Source organism: Centroberyx affinis, unplaced genomic scaffold, assembly GCF_046629955.1.
Source record: "Centroberyx affinis isolate AG114_WGS23_722 - 3 ecotype Tasmania unplaced genomic scaffold, CSIRO-AGI_Caff_v1 ptg002775l_1, whole genome shotgun sequence".
Lineage (NCBI taxonomy): Eukaryota > Metazoa > Chordata > Actinopteri > Beryciformes > Berycidae > Centroberyx > Centroberyx affinis.
The window spans coordinates 73,628-82,754 of record NW_027280932.1 but is presented as its reverse complement, the minus strand read 5'-3'; positions in this window follow the sequence as shown (position 1 = coordinate 82,754).

The following is a 9,127-nucleotide window of genomic DNA, read 5'->3' as shown; positions in this document are numbered from 1 at the left end:
AAAGACTGAGATTTTCCTTACAAATCTGTCATTTCATCATTGCTTTACGATGAGTGTGTTTGTTTGAAATGTTTAGTTTGTGTTTTGATAATTAGTTGGAGCCTATGTTATTTTCATGCACCAAAAAGCACTCATACCTACAGTATTCTGCATGTTAAAACACTGTGTACAAGTTTCAGGTAGAGCTGCATGAATTTGATTTCCATTACTCTAAATAGCGCTCTTACTTTCCAGAGATCTAATAATTTCCAACACAAGGCTTTCTGTTTCCAAAGTTAAGCTATTCCACTTGGTCTTAATATTTTGGTGGCCCATTACGGTAAATGTGGCCTATTGTTCCATTGTGTGTGTGTGTGTGTGTGTGTGTGTGTGTGTGTGTGTGAGGTAACGCCACACATTCTGACTGTGCTGTGGTGTGTACGCCACGGCGCCGGTGCTCGCTACAGCCAGTCCCAGCCTTTCAGAGAGAGAGACAGAGAGCTCAGCCATATGCAGCCACATCATAAATCTAATTGTAATTCCCAAATCAACTGTAGCGTCACCCTGCGAGGGGCGCCGGGAAGTTTGTCACACACTCCTTTGTGTGCGTTTGTGCGTTTGTGTGTGTGTGTGTGTGTGTGTGTGTTAGTGTGTGTGTTTGTGCTATAGCTCTTGGGAGGCGTGTTTGAAATCATACTTGTGCTGTTGCCATGCTAATCTCGTTAAATAAGTCGTCATGATTTACATTTCCTTTTCCTTTTTCCTTTCTGCAGGATGTACATTTAGCTGTTTGCAAGTTGACGGATTGTTTCAGTGTGTGCATGAGTGTGTGTGTGTGTGTGTGTGTGTGTGTGTGTGTGTATGAATTTGTGTGCCTGCATGCCTATGGGAGTTATGGGATGTTCTATATGTAGCATTTGGGTTGTCAGCCTCAACATTAGCAGACGTTGGAGGGGAAATGGACTGCATATACAGCAATTAGCCTTCATGCATAACTGCAGTGGTGCTATATCCTATGCTGGTTATGCGCTTTAGCAAGCGAGATACCTTATGTAGACTTGAGTTAAATGCCATTTCTGCTGTCTGATCACATGCTTCCACCACCTTAAGGGAGCATAGTGTAGATGATTACAGTGCACCCATAGTCTCATAGCTAGATACATACATGCATACATAGATACTTTAATTATTCCAGAGGGAAACTGACATAGTCCATGATTTTCCTCCGGTTGTTAAAGCTACTTAAAGCTAAAGGTAAAGCTATTAGCAGTCAGAATAATGGTGACAAAAAGTCAAATAGACCCAAGTCAAATTTGCAAATAATTCATAGCGTTTGTGTACTTGGAGTACGAGAGATGGGTGGGGCTTGTCACATCTGATAAAACGAGTGCCAGGACATTTAAGCAATTTGAAAGTCAGATTAGTTTAGTTTTCTGTCACTGACACGTCATCTGACACACTGAATCATGCTGATGAGGTAAACCCCACTCAAGTTAAAACAAATGCTGTAATGGATCTGCAATAAAAAAGGCTATTAATCTCTGAGTTTTTGTAGAGACGTATTGCTAACCTATTTTGTTGCTAATTGGTCTGGAATCATCAAAAACTCTTTTGGAAGTCTTTTTGGAATGGTACAATTACATATGCAATCCATCAGTGAAGCCAGACAAACAACCAGAAGAAAAGTAAGAGTTAAAAGCTGGAGTTATGTCTGAGGTGCTTTACCACTTACCTAGTTACTGTGCTAATTGTGTTTTTCAAGTGAGAGAGAGACTAACAAACTAAGCAATGATTACACAGGCTTTGAATTTACCTTTTTCTTTTCTCATGGTTACAGTGTGGGATGATGAGGCATAATGACACGCTTTCTTCATGAAAGCCTCGACTCGGATGGGCCCTCTAGGCAAATTCACTTTTTGATATCAAAAACAGTCTTTAAAAGTAGAGAGAACAAAATCCTTTCTTTTTTTTCTCCGCACCAATCGGGCCTTTAGATCAAGAGAATTATAAATTGTTATTACAAAGGAGAGACTCCTTCAGACGTGTTGGAGAGGCTCTTTCCATGAGGCATCAAAGCCACCCTGTTTATGTTCATGGAAGCTCCACTACTCATTAAACCATACAGAATGGTCATGGCACTGCAGCACGCTACCGTGCTCTTTGAGCTAAGAGCCTATGATGTTTAATCATTCTAATGCTTTTGATTCAAGAGTGGGTTCTTGACCCTAACACTTCCGTTGGCGTGATCACACTGACGAGGTTTCCACTGAAGGGCCAACCTGGTGCTTATCAAGGCCAGGGTCAGCTTCAAATGTTTTACCAAGAGCAAGATCAAAAGAACGTCTTATTAATTAGCATTTTTTTTTCATTTTAAAGTAATAATCAGTGATATTGTCACCTAAACAAGTGTCCGTTTTGCTACTTTCTATTGCCACTTGATATAACACAATAGCATCCATCTTGACAAGAGTGTTTAGAATAGGAAATGTAAAAGCTTTAATGAACTGGATATGGCAGGTTTTCCCAGTAAAAATCCTTTTGTACACAAGACATGATGCGTTTTACGTTTCCAGCAGCAACGACAGCGTTTTGTTTGGAATAAACAGAAGAAGAACTGGGTAGTTAGCATGAGCAGTGATAGCCACCATGGCTGAACAGACAAAGAAAAGAGCGCCACCTACAGAAACTCACACTGCATCAACAGAAAATCCAAGGAAGAAGATGTCACAGTCCCACCCACACTGTTTGACAGGTGATCTCTGGGAAGTACAGTGCAAAAACATCACAGCAATGAGAAAATAAATACAAAATACAACAAAATTAAAAAAAATGTTTTGTGCAGATTACCACTTTAACTTTTATTTAAACAGGACGTCCCAAAGGTTTAAAAAAGAGATCTGGTTGAGAAAGCAACACCAATGACAAAACAAAAAGATAACCATGACCTAAACAATATGTTTTCCCCAGCTTAGCCTATTAGACAATTAACGGGGTAGGCTTCTTTAGTAGTACTTTACTATGTTACTTACAAATTTGTGTTACAAAGTTACTTTTTATTTGAAGTAAGTCATTACAGTACTTTTGCATTCCCCACTTCAAAAACCGTATAGCAATAGGGTTTGTGCTGCTGAGTGTGTAGAAGATCATTACATTAAAATGCAATGCAAGACTGTCAGTCTGTCACAGTAAATCAAGATTTTTCCAATTAGCATTATGTTGTCTGCATGTTTTAAAATTTGTGCTAACGAAAATGAAATCATATGAAAGAAAAATAAAAGTAACGACATTCTAATTTTAAAAGTAACAGATTACAAGAGTTGAAAAACTAACATGTTAAGTTACTAGAGCTATCACTGGCCACAGCTCATAGAGGTCAGTTGTACACAAAGCTTTACTTGCTTGCAGGTAATCACAAAACCAGATTTGCATGTTTTTGTAGTAAACATATATATAGAGTAAACAGTGATTTAAATGGATCACTTCAATGCAATTATGTACTGTATGAAACAAAAACCAGAGTGAATGCAGAGATGTTTTCTTAATATACAGAATTTTGTTCCAAAATGTGATATCCATCATTTATGACTAACACCTTCTCCTACAAAATTATTACTGACATGAACAAAGAGTTAATTTTAGAAAGACATTTTTATAGCCAATATACTGCAAGACCCTTGCCTGCTAAATGCTAACATTTTAGAGAATGGAATGATCTTGTATTTTTTTTTTATGTATTGTTTTGGAATGAAACCCTTCATATAAAGATGTGAGGTAGACAGTATATGACAGTGGATGGCTAAACACCTAATGGTTTTCACCTAATGAAAAATTATAACAACTGTGTATTGTCAAAAGTTAACTTCCATTCAATTCCATTTCTTTTTGAACATAAATGATTTTCGAGTATAAAGTTAGTCTGAGGGGGAAACACTAATTAGAATTCCAAGGGTCAGCCTTGGGAGGCCTTCAACAATAACTAAAAAGCTAAATGCAATACCTGAATAAAAGAAAATCATACAAAAAAACACATTCCCTTTGAAAGGACTTGCTTTAGTCGTGTCTGTGTTTCAATGTCTTTGAAACATTGCATAAAGGTCTATACTTCTTTTTTAATGCAATTAGAAGTGAAAGAAGAAATCTACAGCACTTTTTGAGGAAAATGGGCAATGGACAAAAGGCCAATTTTCTCCTTTTTGAGTCAAAGTCCTTGGGTCTCTTTAAGTGCATTAGTCCGCTAATTAAATATTATATATTTAACAAACAATGCCTCTTTGAAAGCTGCTGGATTGTCTGACTCAAAGACACGGCTGTAGCCTTGATGAGTGGAACTGTGTGCGACCATGAGGAGGTAAAGAACAGCATTGTTGCCATTCCTCTCCTTTTGACCTGCCGTGATCCTTTAAAGAAATTTTACAATCACATTCCCTTTTGTACTTGCCTCAAAGATAAAGACACTAGACTAATGCAATTATACTGAGTACAGAGTTCTCAATGTCATTTCCTGACATGTTGCATGTATTTCAGATGGTCGGATTCGCTCGGCTCATTCACTGTACCCCAACCAACAGTGTTCACAATTGTCTGAACAACTATAGGCTGCTAAATTGTTTATGAGACAAGCTAAACAGATTTGTCTGTCTGTATGTTTTGGCTATGAACGCTGTTCATTGGTAGGGTTTGATGCCACCTGAACTTATCTCAGCTTCAACTCCAACTGAACCCCATGACAATAGCAGGAAAGTCATGCATTACGTTTTCATATGTAATATTATTACATTTTTCAAGCTTTTTAAGCTTTCCTTGAACAAGTGTTTCTCATTCACATTCCCTCCTCAGATTTTCCCCAGTCAGTCAGGAGATTTAAACTTGCGACCTTCCAGTCACAAGCCTGCCTCTCTAACATTTCAGCTACTGCCACCTCCATATGAACATTTAGAACTACATTCACATTATGTACAGTGTGTCTGTGGTTCTGCTTGATGCTAAAAACTGCAGCCTGTTTCTTTTTTTAAATTAAACCTGCAATAAGTGATATCAGACCTTATAACCAATCCTGAACCCAATATGTGTTATGTAGAGATTTAAACCTGCACTAAGCAATTTCAGACCCTTGAACCAATCTTGAAACCCATCCCTGAAAAAAATTATGATTACCAGCAAGACTGGTAACCGCCGTCATTACTCCGTAAGTACTTAACCAATAGCCTTTATGCACGGATCTTTGCTAGGTTTGTCCTTTGGAGCCTCCGTAGTCCAGCAGCTTTGCTGTGGTTTATTTATAAATGTGTTGCAGTTTCTGTCACGCTCTAGTGGTCGGAAAATCTCTTAGTCCAGCTTTAACTGATACACAATGATATAAACCAATATCCACACACGCGGGCCGGCTATGTTGCTGTTTTCACCTCTTTTCTAAAGCTTGTTGTCAAATTCTGGTCCTGAACGAAGCTTCTCCCGGTCCATTCAGTAACTTTTCAATTTTTTTGTAAAACTAGCTTGGCTCCTCCCTCGCTGTTTAAAAGCGGCGCTCACCCCCTCCCATTCCTGAAAATTTCCTCATAATGGCGGAGTCGACGAAGTGAAGCAGTTAACTTAATAAATTAACTTCACTTGTCATTGTGGCACATGTAACCTTCAGCAGGAAAAATGTCTGGCAAAGCGAGACTGGTAACCGGCGACACTTCTCCGTAGGTTTGTTTAGCTTAGCTTAGCCTTTATACGTATGGTGCTTTGCAATGTTTGTCCTTTTCCGGCCTCCGTAGTGCAGCGGCTTTGCTGTGAGGTTTTTAAACTTAGTTTCAGTTGCTGTCGCCCTCTAGTGGTCAAAATCTTTGCTTATTGCAGCTTTAACAGTTTCTATGCTGCAGTACTTTTGTTGATCCCATGGCCGGCAGTTTTTTTCTTTTTATGGTAATTTATTCTCCATTATGAGAGGCCCAGCGTCATATTAGGTGCAGTACTTACTATTGATAGTGCTTCACCTGTACCAGTGTCCCATGCAGCTCTGTCTCATGAGAATACGCATGTCTGGTGACGCCATGCATGTACATTGCATACAAAATTAACAGCCTAATTATAGGATATGGCAATCCAAACATAAAAAAAGCACTATAGCACCTTCATTGATTGTTCTTCACCTTCAACTTCTTTTCCCAACAGATCTCTGCTAGGTAGCTATCACCCAGTAAAAAGCAGTTTCTAAGTCTGAGATGTGTAAAACATATTATTCACAATGATCAGCAAAAAGGTGAATGGTTTATACTACTTTTCCTCATTTTTATGAAGGATTGAGGCCTACAAATGTGAAATACCAGCTATTTCAGGTAATTAAAGTACTAAAGGCTTCAGTTGGACAACACTTGCTGAGGAGAATGATAAAGTCCATTTTGTTTTTATTTCCGCAGTGAAGAGTACTTGAATGCACTTGAAGTTGACATAAATTCTGGAGAGGAATCAGCGTTCGCTCACCACTCTCATTTTAATAGTGAAGTCCTATCAAAACCACATCAGAAATCAAAATCTACATCTACTGGTCCGGGTCAACGACATGTTTATGCAAAGGAAGACAGACAAAACTGGCGAAGTTATTATTTTTTGTGTAGCTTGCAAAGATAGTGTTGCTTGTGTTGACTGTAACATAGTAGAAACAGCAGAACATAGCAAAAACTCCTGTCACCAAAACCTCAAACTCTCCCTTTCGTCTAAATACTGTAGATAAATGAGCATAACAAACTGAATTAGTGATAAATGAGTAAACCAAGTGAGTTTCTAGCGGTTTAGCCACATGGTGAGGGAATACTGACCCAAGGGAACTTAGGTCAACTTGGGAAAATGCTCCTTTGATAATTTTACATAATCATTAGTAATTTCATTTCAGTCCAAATGCAGCATTATATAAGTTCAGCTGCAGTAGGACATGAGAGTCATGTGGAGTTTATATTGCCATCAGTTGATCACAATCCAACTAATGCAGCACTTTCTAAGTCTATTTGCTTCTTTTTGGGGGGAGGATTTTAGAGCATTGAAATTGGTATATTAAATACAGTGTTAGGAATTTGTTAAATCCCTCAGAGACACACATACATGTATGTAATTCAGCAGAGGGGTCAGGAGCAGACAGAAGGCGCAGAGGGATCAAACCAGTGGCCACCAGGCCACCAAGCTGCTCTCTGTACTCATTCATGCTGTTGAACTTCATGTTGCTGGTAAACACTCTAGCTGCACCACACCAGAACCAATGAAGGGGGTTGGCTGAACTGGACCAATCCCTGCAAACCTTGAGCATAGCTGTTTAAAGAGTATAAACCCCAGACCCAAATCTGTGTAAAGCCTCACATCTAATGGTGAAAATCATGCTACTGGAATTGCCATCTGCTTTTGACTGATCTTTGGTGCCAGGTGATGTCACCACCTGTTGTACTCCATAGAACACCTGGTACCAAAGATCAGCCAATTATAGCAGATGGCAATTTTAGTAGCATGCTTTTAATCATTAGATGAAGATTAGATGAACATACTCTTATGTATGTATGTTATGTATCATCAATTTGTGATGTTCACTTTATTCCAGGAGTTATTTTGTGATGAAGAGTTGTTTGTAATGTTTTGTTGCACTCACTTTCCCTCAACTTGCCTCGTCTACTTCTACTTCAGTTAGTGATTTCCTACATTTCCCAGAATGCTGCTCGACAACCCCCAGAGAAGGGGCCTGTAGGCTACTTGTTGCTTTTAGTCAAAGGTGGGGGAATGGGCATGTCAACTATATATACTGTAGCAAGTTAGCCAACTAGTTTGTGAACATTGGGGCCACGCCTCTTACTCAGAACATAACATGTCTTGTGGCTGCATTGCATTCTGGTCTGGTCAGTGTAGAAATTGGTCTCTCTGCTTCTTCTACGATGGATTTCTCCCTGTGTGATTGTTGAACGTCGGTGTAAAATGTTGAGTCTAGAAAGAAGCCCTCGCTCTTTGATTCCGAGGGACTGACGCCAAAACCTGACATTTACCGTTGATGTTGTAGATTGCTGGAAAATTTTCTGCTATCAAACTCCATTGTAGCTGCACTAGAAATATCTCAACATGACATCCTTTCATCTATGTTTGGCACGCTATCCACAAGAATAAGAAAAATACACCACCAAAAACAAAATGGGCCCTGAAATGTAAGGTACATTGCCCATAGCTGTTTTTAATAGTGTTAGTGTTTTAGGGAGGATTTTTTACTTTAAAGCTACACTAGTAGTACATTTTTATGTAAAAACACACCTGTCTTTTCAGTCTAAATCACAACAGAGGGGCTACAACAGAGAAGAGCATCCCTTCCCTTTTTTGGTCTTCCCATAAATTGACTCCATTTGCCCAAATTAAATTCTGGGATCAGTATGGTCACTTCTCCACCCACAGGAATTGATAAATCAAAATTTAGGAAAGAAATCCAAACTGTCTCCTAAACAGTGAGCAGCGCTCTGTCCAGAGAAAGCTGGACTCACCAACATTAGATCTTTTCCTCTCTCATCTCTTTGGTTTCCTTTGGTATAAAGCTTCACAGACCGGCCGGGTTGGTCAACATGAGCGAGCTGTGTTCAGTTTACTGACGTCACATCACATGATTTCTGGTTTTTGAAGTTCACATTTTTCAAACTGTTACCTCTCGCTGCCATTTGGAGCCACCAAGGTGGGAAGGCTAGCTGCTTCAACCTAATGCAGGGAGTACCATAAAGCCATAAACGGCAAATATAAATGTATTACCATCTTGTTGCAATAAATGGTTACATTTATGATGAGTGTGTTTCCTGACAGAGTCTATGGATGGTGGACATCCTGGAAGATATATACAGTATACTGTAGTGTATATCCCTAGTCTTACAGTTAATTTCAACATCATCATCGATCTTCAGGAAAGAGAAAAAGTTAGAGAATATCATCTTGAAATAATACAGTACTTGTAAATTGGTTGAAATGGAAACAGTGTTTTTTTTCCAGCAGAACTGTAGCGCACGCTGAATAAGCCTGCAAATAACCCTCTTATGGGTTTTATGATCAGGCTCAGTTTTTGTGGCTTTATGCGACTCGGCTAAATGTGGGAACAATTAATGTGTTTCTGGCATCAGCTTCATCTCAATTTGCCAAATAGGCTTATCGGCGTACTGAC